Raw genomic sequence first — 16595 nt, forward strand, 5'->3', positions numbered from 1 at the left:
CAAAAGCACTTTAGAAAGCACTTTGGCCTTTATTGGCTCATGTATGCGAGCATGGTAGTATGTCTCACCACCACCTCTGGCTCTGCTCGTCATAACTCGTCTGGGTGCATTAATTTTACTAAGAGATACGTCATATATTATAGTTTAATTTATATATTAATTTATTCATGAATACATTTTCTCCATTGAAATTTTAACTTTTCCCAAATATGGAGATGGCTGACATCATATAGATGTGTGACGTCATAGACCATATGAGATTGACACAATATGTCCATATATATGGGCATATTGTAAGCACTGCTCAAATAGATGATAGATACAGAGATATCCATATATGGGCATGAAAGCGACAAACACAAGCAGCAATTTGAATTCTCTATCCACGAGTTTCCAACGCCCCATAGTGCATTGCGCAGACGTCTGTACCGAGTTTCCGGCGCCGATTTACAAGCTCACAACAGTTTGCATCTGCGACGCGACGTGAGCTTGTATGTCTGCTGTTAAACCCGGAAGTTTGGTCCCGATGGTCTCCAGTAAACTCCCGCGGAAACTTGTGGATAACCAGCGATGAGTGAGTGATGAATCTGTGAATGAAATGTAATTTTATTCCAAGGCAACATCGCTCATGGGCATAGATAGAGGGAGAGAGCTCAAGATTGCAATGGGGATAACAGCTTGTGCAGTCCTCTCTTAAAGGACAACTTTGTTTTTTTACAACAAGGGTTCATATTTTAGATTGTAATTAGAGAAAAGGAAAAGTGAGTGTTAAAATGTTTTCATTTGCTTCGTTCTATTGTTTTATCGCGTTTACCGTGCTAAAATGTGGGGCATGCGTACGCATGGGGGCATGCGTACAAGTGGCTAAATATGTCTTTTTAGACACAATAAGCCAGCAGTTTCTTTATTGCTATTTACAACACTTCTAGCCCCCATAAGTCACATCCAACCATGAAAGGTTGCGTTGTATCTTGGGAATGGGCTTATTCTGTGTAAAATTGCATATTAGCCACTTGTACGCATGCCCCCAAATAAGAATCTCTCAAACAATAGAAAGAAGTAAATGAAATAATTTTAACACTCATCTTTTATATTCTTTAATTACAATCTAAAATAAGAACCCTTGTTGTAAAAAACTAAAGTTGTCCTTTAAATGCAATGCATCACAGCATCACTGCGTCACAGTGATTGGTTTGATTCGTGTAATGCCCGCCCCGAACCACACCTATGCATAATGTAACGGGTGGCGCAGGTGTTTTAGGGATAAGGCAGGGGTCCCAAAATAGCAACTTTTGCACAGGAACAACTCTTGCACAATGCTAAATCCCCAAATTGTGGCTTTAGCAAACTCGGCCATGATTAGGGCCCGCTCTGCTGAGCACACCTTACTAGTTACTAGAATATGTGCATGTGTGCAGTGGTGCAAAGTAAAGTAGTACATTTACTTAAGTATTGTACTTAAGTACAATTTTGAGGTATTTGTACTTTACTTGAGTATTTCCAATCTCCAATACTTTTACTTCTACTCCATTACATCTCAGATCCAAATATTGTACTTTTCACTCCACTACAATTATTTAAAAATATGAGTTACTAGTTACTAGTTACTTTGTAGATTTAAATGATATTATAAAACATACATAAACCATGTTAGCCCTATTTTATACCTGGGAAAATGTCGCATCGCGACGCGTTGTGAGCTTGTAGATCGGCTATTTTCAAACATTTTGTACTTTTACTTTTGGTACTTTAAGTACATTTTGATGCCAACACGTTGGTACTTTTACTCAAGTACATTTTGGATTCTGGACTTTTACTTAAGTAAAAGAATGTGAGTACTTTTCCCCACCCCTGCATGTGTGCAGTGTGTTTCATGGTTTCATGTGCCTATAGGAGTAGAGCAACAATAACATGCTACGGTATAATGAGTGGCACTGTATGCACAGTGGCGTCAGTTCAGAAAAAGCTAAGGTATGGCAACATGACTGGTGTCTTCGCGCGCGTGCAAGACACCAGTCATGTTGCCATACCTTAGCAACAGGCATGATACATTTATTTTAAGAAGTACATTACATTTTCCCCCCGGTTTCTACAGTTTCTTGGGCTGGATATGGAAGCCGGAACGGTTGTTCAAGTGCAGCTAAACTTGGCATAGGCTATATAGTAAATGTGCCAAAATTAACAATAATGAATTGCACCTGTACCATTTTGTCAAGATGGGGAGAATACATGTGTGGAGAATATCATTATAATACCTTGTTAAAGTGACCATTTTGTAAAATTTTACTGTAATTTAACAACATAAATGATAATAACCAGCACAGATAGACAAAGAGACATTCATGGATTTATATTTAAAAGTAACTTTTATTTTCCCGCCTGGACCCAGGGTATGGCAGCTGCATACCCCTGCCATACCCAATTGACGCCCCTGTGTATGCATATACAGACATACACTCGCTTGCACCCTTGCCCCACCTTTCACTATGCATCACGCAGCAGCACGTCAGCCTAACCTTGCAGGTTTCTGCCGCTGTCTGCTCCTCTCAGAAACAGCAGGGGAAGGAACGGCACAGCAGGCGAGAACAGGGCTACTTTGGAGGCAGGCGAAACACTCCCCGTGTGCTATTCTTAGAGACGTGGCTATATATAGCCGCATGGATCTTTTTGTGCCTCGCTTGCTATTATTGCGCTGCTTGACCCAGGCCTCCCATGGCATGTTGTAATATTCTCTTAGACCATTACGTAAGACAGAAATCCTATGGGATGACATGGACAGAGGGGGGGTTGAGAGAGAGAGAGAGAGAGAGAGAGAGAGAGAGAGACAGAGAGAGAGAGAGAGAGAGAGAGAGAGAGAGAGAAATAAATATGAAGGATAAAGTACTCCATCGCCCGAGACGAAATGCAAGTCCATTAAGCCTTAAGAAATATTCATGGCACGAGAGACGGGAAGGATGACATTTTTCTAAAAGGTTTTGGATGTGAGAACGTGAAGGAATTTGTATTAAGCCGTGTGTAAAAATGGCAAATTTGCATAATGTAGCATTGAGTGGGTGGCGGAACAGCTTAAAGGGGAACTCATTGCATGGTAATTTTCTTTTGTTATGAGCGTGTCTTGTGGGAATTTAAGGCAGCTCACCTTGAACGCCTACGCAAACATAGCGTTGATGATGAAAGTGCTGAACTGTAGTACTCTACTGTGTTACGTTGTCCTGGGAGAGTCAACCTTTATTTCTGAGACGAGCAGGGGCGTCACACCAAATCCTGGGCCCTGGGTACATGGATTCACTGCGGGCCCCTCATGAATGTTCTTCATAGTTCCGCGTTAACGGTATGTGGACGTCTTGAAGAAGGATGCGGGAGCTGAAAGCTCTTCGGAGCTGGCCGGGTGTATGGAGAACCGGAAAGATTGGAGACTCCGATGGAAGCTCGTCTGAGGACGACCGACAGAGATAGGGGGAGGGACTGGACATGCACGAGACATGCACGGGACAGACAAAGCTATACCTTGGAAGCGGTTTTCACAGCTTCAAAAACCTATGTTTCTATGTCAGTTTTTAGTTACAAATGTTCGCTTAAAAAATACATATTCAAAGATTTGCACATATTTTCACGACTTTTCAAAAAGTGCAGATCTACAAGCTCGCAGCGCGGCAAGATTGCTTGTATCTGCTATTTTTCAATAGCTAAAGTATAAAATAATTAAGGCCCCTCCACCTTGGGCCCTAGTAACTCGGTCCCACTCCCCCCCCCTTGTGACACCCCTGTAGACGAGTATAACACAGCTGATGCAACTGCAACGTGTACAACTCCACTTAGAATCAGGAAGTGAGGTGGAAAATGGAATTGTGAATTTATTTTATTTTATTGGTTAAATGCTTCAACAAACAGTCAGTTATTTGAGAAGGGGAAGGGAAAATAGTCTGTTCCCTTTGGTATTTTTGAGGCTTTTATCTGTCTGTAAAAAGTGCCCTCTCCAGACCATGAATGTATTTTTTTTACTACGGTAAAAGAAATGCAAATGCCTCCTTTCCATGCCATACCTGAAGGCAGCATTCAAGAGAATTGCCTTGTCCAAACTCTCCTGAACTTGAATGCAGCATCTCATGTTGAAAGAATGACCCTCTCTGTGTAGAAATCCATGCCGTCACGCCACATCTCCAGTATTGCCTTTTTTACAGTATGCTTAAGTTTAGTGTGGTATCAAGTACCGAAAATAGCTGACCTCCAAGCTCAAAACGCGTGGCTTTGCGACGCGTTGTGAGCTTGGAGGTCTGCTATTTTCTGTATTTTCACCAAAAGGCCCTTTTAGAAATGTCAGCCCCTGCCTCATGTCTGTCCGTCCGTCCGTCCATCCGTCTGTCCATCCATCCCTCCATCCATCCATCCATCCATCCATCCATCCATCCATCCATCCACCACTCTGGTCCCAAACAACACACGTATCTCAATAACTACTGGCTGAATTGCCATGGAATGTGCTGTTCACCTTCATGCTCCACACATAAACCCTACAGATCTTTGTCTAGTGGCACGTATATATCTCCAAATCCAAGCTTTTTTCCCCAGCTAAAATGCAAGGCTTTCTGCAAAAAAAATGCTTTCAAACAAAGTTGAAAATATTTCTATATTTCTTTATTTCGATAAAACTGCGCGTGAACATGCGGCGCAAAATAGATGCTCACAAATATAAACTGTTAGAAAACATGGACGCGGCTCATAGGAGTTCATTCCATGGCCAGCAGACGTTTAGGTCTGGATACCAGGAGTTGTAACTGCTGCTGCTACCGCACCTCTGGGCAAATAACTTGTGGAAATGTGAACATTTCCTCTGTGAGAGAATGTAGAGGCAATGGGAGGTGTGTGTGTGTTTGGCTCTGTCTCTGTCTGTGCCAGCAGCGCCGGAGGAGACAGAAACGCCGCTGTAGGCAAGCACCGTCGGAGCCCCCCCCCCCCGCGCGAATCCCCAGAAACATGTAATCAACATTAACAGCTTGGTGAAATCAGCGCGCGCGCGCACGCATGTGTGTGCCTGCCTGCCTGGTGTGTGAACTTCCTGAAATGTAATCGTTTCAACTGCTGCGCGGATTGGATATTCGTTAGACCCACCCCCTGCGCTCATTGGAGGGGCAGAAGGTAAACTGCCGATTCATTTACTCAACACCAGACAAACAGAAACAGTCCACTCTGAGAGTGGGCAGGTCTATGATATGATAATGATAGTTACCTACTCCTCCCGCAGGGGAAATTCGGGTATCGCAGCCCAACCCAGCTGCTTTTTTTCAGCTTAACCCAGCTGAACCCTTATGAGGCAGCCCACAAGGAGCGCAAGGGGGGGAGCAGTGATAGCTGGAGCGGGGGATCGTACCCACGACCTCTGGGGTCTCCGGAGTCCTAGGTATGGACACTAACCACTCAGCCATCACTGCTCTATGGGCTGGAACCAGGCTAGGTTACTTCCTGAAAGCTGAAAACCTCCGAGTCAAAAGGCCTGATCGAAAAACACAGATTTAATGACATCATAAACTCATCCCTTCCCCTTTTACCTTACACCCAACACTGTGGGTGTGGCTAACTTCAGCTGGGTCACCACCCACCTGACAACCAGGCATATCTAATGAACTGGTGGGTGTGGCCACATACATACATTATTTTAAGACTTTCTGTACACTTTTTTGGAACAAATAATTCTCCAATTATAATCATAATACGGTACCTGATCATCACGTTTTAGGGGGAGAAAAAAATCATGGCACCCCATCTTTAAATACAGATTCTACAAGGACAAATATACACATTGTTCGGATAATTCTGCAGACTGACATTCCTCGTCTGACCAAAAGAAGTGTTCTTAGTACTTGAGTATGGAAGGTCACTCGCCTGACAATGAAATGTGCTGCTCCACGCTCAGCGACTGAGAGCGGTGACACTACGCTGACCAACTATGAACAGGTGTTCCGCTCTCAACGACTGAGAATGGAAGGCCCAATGCTACACCGAGGCTATAGTCATTGCCTCATTCAGAATACCTCCGCTTGTTACGAGAAATATTCCCCATGCGTTCATAAAACCTTGTAACTTGTTGTCTTGCTGTCTGGGTCTGCAGCTTGCCCACAGAGGACTAGTTACTGGGTCTGCTGCTTGCTTACAGAGGGATAGCTACACAGAGGGTCGACTAAACTCAGAAGACAAATTATCAGACAAATGTACTTCCCTTGCAACAGTGTTGATTTCGTCGACTAAAAAACTATGACGAAAAATGTTTGTCGACTGCGTTTTTTTCACTGACGAAAACTAAATAAAAACTAAATAAAAACTAAGCTGTGATGACTAAAACTAAGATTAAATGTATTGACAATTTCGTCAACAAAATAAAAACTAGACCAAAATGTTAGGGAGGGACTAATGGAGAAGAGAGTCATTTTATGTTTGGTTGCTCTCAGGTGTTGTGACGCGTTGTGAGCTTGTAGATCTGCTATTTTCAGCACGCAACCAAGTGTAAAATCATCATCAAGGTCATCAAGGCCTGCCAAAATACATTTTAGTTGACTAAATCAACTGTAGATTTAGTTGCCTAAAATCTTATGATATTTAGTCGACTAAAATTAAACTTTTCAGGTGACTAAATTATGACTAAAACTAAAAGACATTGACTATGACTAAAACAAAATCTAAATTTGCTGTCAAAAACAACCCTGGACGCAAGGACATTACATTCAGGCACATCAGCATTAAGTCATATATAGATATAACTGGAGTAAGATGAATACCGGTACTATATGAATAATAAATCAATAATCAATAAATCAATCAATGAACCTAAAAGGAATATAAATTGTATTCCCGGTACAATAACTCACTTACATTTCAATATAATCATAACTTAGGTGAGGTCATGTTTACAACTATTGACTGGACTGTCCTCTGGACTCTTCGGTGGGAATTCTTAAATAAAAATGTCTCTCTTCCGCCGTTACGATATTACATTAGATGCCACTGAGAGTCACAGGGGCAGGGAGGAATTCAATATTCGTCTGAATAGCATTTAGGAGGAGACGCAGATGGTTGACCGGCCCTGTCCTCACTAATTTCCCCAACAGAGTGGACAGAAGGCAGGGTCAGCTGAGCCAGGCATATCCAGGTGACCCACATGCAAGTATACGCCGTCTCGCTTGCTAACACACACGCACCAGTGGTGTCAGTTCAGAAAAAGCTAAGGTATGGCAACATGACTGGTGTCTTGCAAGACACCAGTCATGTTGCCATACCTTAGCAACAGGCATGATACATTTATTTTAAGAATAGCCTACATTTTTATTCCCCTCGGGCTGGATATGGCAGCCTGGAACGGTTGTTCAAGTGCAGCTAAACTTGGCATGTTAGTTAACGTGCCACAATTAACAATAATGCATTGCACCTGTGCAGCTGACCTGCGGAACCTGGGAATATACCGTTTTGTCAAGATGGGGAGAATACTATTGTGGAGAATATAATACCGTGTTAAAGTGACCATTTTGTTACATTTTGCATTTGTAGTTATTTTACTGTAATTTAACAACATAATAACCAGCACAGATATAGACAAAGAGACATTCTATATTTAAAAGTAACTTTTATTCAGGGTATGGCAGCTGCATACCCCTGCCATACCCAATTGACGCCCCTGACACACACGCTCACACACACACACACACACACACACACACACACACACACACACACACACACACACACACACACACACACACACACGTGCACATATAAGGCAATTAAGGAACCTTTATTTGTACTGTATAGCATGTTTCAACAACAAAGGCAATTCAGTGTGCTTTACATAAAGCATTAATTAAACAGGACATTTGAAGAAATTAAACACTTATCCCTTTAATAGGAAACAGGACATTTGAATACAGTGAAAACAAAAGAAAAAATGAAACTAATCAAATTAAATTGCAGCGCAGAAGAATAAGTAAAGAATCAACTCAATAAAAGGCAGCGAAAAAAAAAGATTTTTAGATGCTGTGCACGGTTTTTGTGACTAATTTTTTCACCCAGTGTCAATTGTCTAATGTAATCCTGGGTACTACAGTCCCTCTGCCAACCAGGCCAACCTGGGAAGAGCAAAGGACTGACCTCAATGCTTCCTTCCATGCATGAGGAGTCCAAGCCGCTTCTTTTCACCTGACAGGGGGTGGAGGTTGTGGTTTGGCAGCCAAGGAGTGTGTGTGCAAAGTTTGACATGGATATGGGCAACGGTGGCAGAGATATGAATAGGGGAAAAGTGTGACGTGACGTGACGTGACTGACTGACAGACAGCCGGTGGAGGTTTTGATAGTAACTGCGACCTGACGGTTGCAATAAAACGTACATGAGATCAGACATAAGATTCAGGTAAAACAAAAAAAAAAGTAGGTGAATTTCATGAGGTACAGCACTAGAATGAGGTATACTATATAGTCATCAGTCATATCGTCTTATTTATGATGTATGACTCCTAATTTGAGCAACGTTTCTTTGCGATCACAGCACCATTGACTTCCATCATGAAATGATAGTTAAATATTCCAGAAAGATGTTGGAGGGAAGTAAATAAACAACTTCTGTGGCATACCGGTAGCGTGTGAACAAAGTTTGGCGTGTTTGGTCCAGTGGTTTGTGAGATTAGCTCCAGACAGACACGCACAGACACAGAAACCGTGTTATACAGAGCCACGCCATAAAAAACAATGTTTTAAAACTCACATCCATAACACTTTGTTAACCCATTTAGGCCTAGAATTATTGAATGCTTTAACCAGTGAAAAATAGCAGATCTACAAGCTCACAGCGCGGCACCGAGTGCCGCGCTGCGAGCTTGTAGATCTGCTATTTTTGGAAAAAGTCGTGAAAATGTGTGCAAATCTTTGATTATATGTATTTTCAAAGCGAACGTTTGTAACTCAAACTTCTGCTTCTGGGTGGTCCCTGGAACTAAATGTTTTGAGATGGGGGTCCGTGGCCAAATAAATATCATTTTGGGGGTCCTTCAAATGAAAAGGTTTGAAAACCACTGACATAGTAGTCTCTCAAGAACAGACTAACTGAGCTCCAGTTAAGTGAAAAGGGCCTTTTCTTTGACGATGGCTGGCCAGATTGCTGACATAGAAACATAGGTTTTTCAAAAAACCTTAAGAAGGATTCAAAAGACACTTATAGAATCGGGTCAAAATTCTAATTTTCACGATTTTTCAAAAATAGCAGATCTACAAGCTCGCAGCGCGGCACTCGGTGCCTCGCTGTGAGCTTGTATATCTGCTATTTTTCAATAGTTTAAGCATAAAATAATGATACACAAAATGTGTACCCGTTCTAAATGGATTAATTACGTTGTTTTTTTTTTGTTGCAGATTGATCGATTGTGATGCCATGTCTAAGCATATGCTGTGGGCGAAATGAGATGAACAAGTGAGCGATAAATGATTAATAGTCAATTTACTGGCGGGTCTCTGAAATATTGAGAGTAAGCTCAGCCATGAAATGCAATGTAAATGGATCTATTTATAGCGTGTCCAAGGAAGCCATGTGGAACAAGCTTCTCGGAGGTTGCCTTCTTCGTGTAGCTTTTAGAGGAAAAATGACAGAGGAGGCACATACACACGCACTCCAAAAGCCATATTTTTGCATGTAAAGTCACTTTCATTGCAGCCATTAAAGTTTCACTAAATGGCAGCCGGGCGGCAATAAATTATTTCAACATTGAGGAAGAAAAAAAAGTGGTTAGCCCTCACTCAACTCCTATGTCCCCATCTAACCTTCCCACTAAACATGTGTCTGGTACAAATGGTATTAAATAGGACCAAGAGAGGTGACATCTATGCAGTTTTTCTTACTTTGGTGGATGATGGTACTGTAGGGGTACATTATTCCCGCCTTTCACTTAAGCGAGGTCATTCATGATCAGGCCATGTGTACTGTCTATCATTATGAATTATGAATAATTACAAATGATGAATTAATCAGTGTCGTTTTTGGGGTCCACAACAGTGTTGATTTCGTCGACTAAAACTATGACGAAAAATGTTTGTCGACTGCGTTTTTTTCACTGACGAAAAATAAATAAAAACGAAACAAAAATTAAGCTGTGGTGACTAAAACTAAGACTAAACATATTGACAATTTTGTCAACAAAATAAAAACTAGACTAAAATGTTAGGGAGGGACTAGTGGAGAAGAGAGTCATTTTATGTTTGGTTGGTCTCAGGTGTTGAAAATAGCCTAAGAGTAAACAACAGCAAAAAACATACAGAGGATTTCATGTTAACATTCTTGCACTGTTCTGATTATGATTTTGCAGAGGAAGGTCCTTTTGCACACCTCCTAGTCCTAGGACAGGAGCGGGTGCAACAACAGAAAAAATGTACACTGTCTTCCCTCACAGAAGTACCTACCTGATGACGGTAGTTTAGACCGAAACATTGTAATAAACTACTATGAGTGAAGACAGTGTGCTTAACTTTTTTTATGATTATATCCTTAATATAATTGTCTATTTGAATAAATTATCAAGTTGTTGACTTTTCAACTTCATAAAGTCGTCTAGCCTGTAGCCTGGGCTACTCGTGGACATAGATGACATTAGGCCTACCTCCTTTATAGCACTAGACATAGTATGCATAAATACAAGAACGCTCGCCTCAAAACACACTCACTGGGGTCAAATGCAAAGGCCGGACCCTTGTATTTCTGGCCACCAAAAAGTGATTTACATTTCTTAGCGTAACTCCAACGCCGCTGAGTTGGCTGATGCAGACTTCGCAACGTTCGGCATGGCGACTCAAGGAACCCCAAACCGACATTATTAAGGCCCTGGATACCCTTCTACCTTTTTAAAATATGTTGTGCCAGGGACCCCATCATAAGAGAAGATTTTTGTTGTTAGATTATATTTAGTAAAGAATTCTACAACTGTGTAGCCTTTTGGAGAGAGATACTGTAACAGTGATAAGAGTGAAACCAAACACTGTCTGTTTGTCTGTTGGAGGCTGAACCGCTGCACACTGCAAGTTGGCTAATAAAGTATCTCCACAGATTCGTTTCACGTTTTATATTTCGTGAAATATTTAACTTTCATTTTATGGTGGTCGGATCGGGCTGAAATCATGCCCAAATATGTGCATAATTCAGCACATAAGGCATATGTCATAGATACTGTACATCATAGGTGACAGATGTCACAGACTGACACCTTGCCTGCATGCAAACATGCAGCATGTGCTCCGCTGAGCGCATGAATCTCTCATCTTTCAGTGCATATTACCTTTGAAATACACGTTGTTTTGGTATTATACTGTAGTCCTTATTACTCAAAACCATTGCATATCATATAGAGAGGCAGGGTCTGAAATGTCTAAAAGGGCCTTTTGCTGGAAATATTGAAAATAGCAGACCTCCAAGCTCACAACACAAAGTTGCAACGCATTGTGAGCTTGGAGGTCGGATATTTTCGGTGCATGATACCACTGAACTAAGCATAATCAAGTAAATACTGGAGATGTGGCATAACGGCGTGGATTTCTACACAGAGAGGGCAAAAATTTGATGTTGCATCCAAGTTCAGGAGAGTTTGGACAAGGCAATTCTCTTGAATGCTGACATATAAAAGGGCAGGGGCTCAAGACCCCTTTGTGTGCAGGTGTGCACGTGCTTGTATCAGGGTCTGGGATAGTGGTTGATTAGGTGATACAACTCTGTATAAGGCCACACATGTTTAGTATAAGACAATGTTGTTTCCAGAGGTATTCCTCAGGGGCGTCAATTGGGTATGGCAGGGGTATGCAGCTGCCATACCCTGGGTTCAGGGGGGAAAATAAAAGTTACTTTTAACTATAAATCCATGAATGTCTCTTTGTCTATCTGTGCTGGTTATGATGTTGGTAAATTACAGTAAAATATCTACAAATGCAAAATTTTACAAAATGGTCACTTTAACAAAGTATTATAAATTATATTCTCTCCATCTTGATAGAATGGTATATTCCCAGGTGCAATGCATTATTGTTAATTGTGGCACGTTTACTAACATGCCAAGTTTAGCTGCACTTGAACAACCGTTCCAGGCTGCCATATCCAGCCCAAGAAACCGTAGAAACAGGGAAAAAATCACACCCGTGTGAACTGAGCGGTGGTTCCCCCCCCCCCCCCCCCCCCTCGTGTGTGTGTGTGTGTGTGTGTGTGTGTGTGTGTGTGTGTGTGTGTGTGTGTGTGTGTGTGTGTGTGTGTGGCCTGGCCTGAACAACAGCGCCCCTCCCTTAACATGTGTGGTCAGAAAAGGTACTACACCACAGGCTTGAGGCTACATACAGACCCACATACAAACAAACAAACAAACATACCTACACACACGGCCACGCTATGGAGACGGTGTGACCACCGCTCAAAAATAGAATACTTCTTAAAATAAATGTATCATGCCTGTTGCTAAGGTATGGCAACATGACTGGTGTCGCAAGACACCAGTCATGTTGCCATACCTTAACTACCTTTGCTATAATTTCAACTCCGTGCAGCTGTATCTTGACAGCTGACAGTCTATAATTGTCCTTTTCAGGTTCTTGTCCACTCTCATCCTGTGCAGGGTGGCCCGGTCTCACTGAAAGACAAAAGAGCAGATATCAAGAAAGGTTTATGTGGGGGCGTGTTTCTCCCTCCGCGTCATCAGCGCCCACACCCTAGGTGGGGTTGGCGATAGGGCCTTTCTGTGTGGAGTTTGCATGTTCTCCTCGTGTCTCCTAGGGTTGATACCCTCACAAAAACATGCAGTAATCCTGGTCTCAATAATGCCTCCCCCTGGCCAGCCGGGGCGCTTGATGGAGGAGAAAGGAAGTGGTTGGAATAACGTGTTCCTTCCACGCGCTACGTCCATCCTGGGGAAATCCCCCCTGTCAGGTGAAAAGAAACAACTTGGACTACTCATGCATTGAAGGAAGCATGAGGTCAGTCCGTTGTCTCCCGAGGTGCGGCAGAGGGAGAGCAGAGCCCAGGATTACATAGGCAATTGGCACTGGGTGAAAATGGGTTGCAAAATCGTGGGATAAAAAAAAAGAAAAAAGAAAGGTTTATGTGTTACTACATGCAGGTGCTGTACAGCGAAATGCAAGTGTGTGTGAGGCGAGGTCCTTAACAATACTGTGCAACATCAACATCACTATAGCAAAGAAAAATACATAAAAGAAAATGTGTCTTTCCAATTGCCAGCTGCTGATAGTGGCGTTCTCCCCAGACATCTTGGCAGATAGATATTAATTCATAGTGGCGAAAAATACAGATAAGAGAAATCCTCGTGAATAATTACTATAGCAGCAACAGCAACATCAGCAGATTAACTAAAGACTAAGCTACCATCAACCCTGTTGTACTGTGTTCATGCTGTACTAGAGCGCCACCCTGTGGCTCTCCACTTGCAGTCAATAGCCATCAAACCATATTCATATGTGTGTGGAGGACCAACACACACACACACACACACACACACACACACACACACACACACACACACACACACACACACACACACACACACACACACACACCTGCACGTACGCAGTCTACGCACACAGTATGCCTATAATATTTTATGTCATTTTTTGATGCAGGCTAGTTATTCAACTATGTATGTGGGTTACTGAATATGCGAACAAGTAATTATGTTTACAGTATGTCTGAATAAGTTAGTAAATACTATAATATATTATAAAGTTAGTCACAGTATTTAGTATTTAGCTTATTTAGATGTGTGTTGTTTTTTTTGTTTTTTTTGATACTTTTTATTGCAGTAGTTTCAAATATTTACATTTCTTATTTCACATTTTATCTATATTTGCAATTGTTTTCATTTTCTTTTCTTTTTTAAAGTAACATATACATACACCAAGTGGTAAGCAGAAAAACAATACACAGTCACATTTTTCCAAATAAAGATACATTTTGTTATAAAAAAAAAAAAACATACCTTAATCTAATCCATAATTCAGAACGATGTGATAGTACTAATATTGATAGTGCTGCTAATAATAAAAATAAAAATAAAATAAGAATAATAATGTGCATGGGGGGGGGGGGGGGGGGGGTGTCCTCTGTGTTGCGCACTATTAGTTGTCTCTTTTTGAGACAACAAGAAAAAATGTGTGTTGTTTTTGACCGACCAGACTGTAAATTGTCAATTGATCAAGCATTCGCCACTATGAAACAGATTTTAATGTTCATCATTCAAGAGTCTATGCTTTGTGTACTGTTGCATAGACCTATGCCCATAGGTCATAGGTAAGACCTATGACCTATGACCTATGCCCAACAGTTCAGGAGAGTTTGGACAAGGCAATTCTCTTGAATGCTGTTGTCAGGTGTGGCATGGAAAGAGGGCATTTGCATTTCTTTCACCATAGTTGAATAATTGCGATTAACGATTTAATTGTGTTTTTGTCGTTGACAATTACATTTCTGTTTGGCTTTTAGGCTTTGAAGTTGCACATGGCAGATATGACACATAACCTAAATATACAAAGAAATGAAGGACATATTTGACAACTTTACACTTTAAAAAGAACATTGATAGTGGAAATAGCCGATCTACAAGCTCACAACGCGTCGCGACGCGTTGTGAGCTTGTAGATCGGCTATTTCCAAAACATTTTTTAAATGTTTGAACATATATAAACATTTTCCAACATGTAAACGATTATGACGATTATCCCCAAATAATTGCGATTATGTCAAACAATTGCAATTAGACGATTGTGTAATAATTGTGACAACCCTACTGGAGAGGGCAGTGTTTACAGGAGGATAAAAGGGCCTTTGACGTCTATGTGTGCACGTGTCTGCTCTCTTCCTTCACTAAAGGGAACAGAGGGACAGACAGGGGCGTCACAAGGGGTAGGAAAGTGGGACTGAGTCACTAGGGCCCAAGGTGGTGGAGGGGCCTTAATTATGTTATACTTTAGCTATTGAAAAATAGCAGATATACAAGCTCACAGCACGGCACCGAGTGCCGCGCTGCGAGCTTGTAGATCTGCTATTTTTGAAAAGTCGTGAAAATGTGTGCAAATCTTTGAATATATGTATTTTTTAAGTGAACATTTGTAACTCAAATTTTGCTTCTGGGGGTCCCTGGAAGTTAAATATTTTGAGATGGGGGGTCCATGGCCAAATAGGTATCATTTTGGGGGTCCTTCACATGAAAAGGTTTGAGCTCCACTGACATCGAAACATAGATTTTTAGAAGGATTTGAAATATTCAAAGATTTTCATGATTTTTCAAAAATAGCAGATCTACAAGCTTGCAGCGCGGCACTCGGTGCCGCGCTGTGAGCTTGTATATCTGCTATTTTTCAATAGTTAAAGCACAGGGGCCCCACAGTGAATCCTTGTACCCGGGGCCCAGAATTTGGTGCTACACCCCTGGGGACAGATATCTATCTGCCAAAATGTCTGGGGAGAACGCCACTATCAGCAGCTGGCAATTGGAAAGACAAATAGAGCTGAGACAGTATGTTCATTCCCCCCAGTTCCATTGGATAGGAGACTTATGTCATTATCAGTGGTGGAAAAAGTACTCAAATGTTTTGCTTAAAGGAGCTATAGTCAACTTTTTCTTGAAAAATGAACGCTAAAATAAAAATAATGTTTCGAAATTATTAAAAAAAAAAAAGATTAAGATTCATAATATATGTGTTTCTATTCAAAAATGACCACAAATAGCGTAAAATAATGATAAAATAATCATTTTGGCCATTGTCAGGCTGACAATGGCCAAAATGATTATTTTATCATTATTTTACGCTTTCTGTGGTAATTTTTGAATAGAAACACATATATGAAGCTTAATCTTTTTTTTTAATATTTTCAAAACATTATTTTTATTTTAGCATCCGTTTTTCAAGAAGATTTTGACTATAGCTCCTATAAGTAAAAGTGTCAATACTGTTATGTAGAAACACTACAAGTAGAAGTCCGAAATTCAAAATGTACTAGATTAAAAGTTCAAAAGTATTGGCATCAAAATGTACTTAAAGTACCAAAGGTAAAAGTACTCAGTACGCAGAATGTCCCATTTCAAGTTTTCAAATGTACAAGAATTTTGAAAACAGCAGATCTACAAGCTGCGATGCATTGTGAGCTTGTAGATCGGCTATTTTCAAATGGACCAAATGTATATACAGTACGTAGGGCTGAAGTGCTTAATGTATGTTTTGTAACAATAATCTAAATCTACAAAGTAACTAGTAACTAAAGTGTTCAAATAAATGTAGTGGAGTAAAAGTACAATATTTGGATCCGAGATGTAGTGGAGTAGAAGTACATGTATTGGAAATTGGAAATACTCAAATACCGTAAAGTACAAATACCTCAAAATTGTACGTACCTAAGTACAGTACTTAAGTAAATCTACTTATAAATAATAATACAACTTTATTTGTATAGCACCTTTCATGACATGAAATGCAGCTCAAAGCGCTTTACAGAGCAGAAAATGAAGCACAAGTGCTTAACAGAAAAAGTACACATGATTACAATAAAGCGGAAGAAATGTGAATAAAAACAAAGCATTGAAGAACAT

This window comes from Nannobrachium achirus (assembly GCF_963921795.1).
Source record: "Nannobrachium achirus genome assembly, chromosome: 11".
In the NCBI taxonomy this organism is placed as follows: domain Eukaryota; kingdom Metazoa; phylum Chordata; class Actinopteri; order Myctophiformes; family Myctophidae; genus Nannobrachium; species Nannobrachium achirus.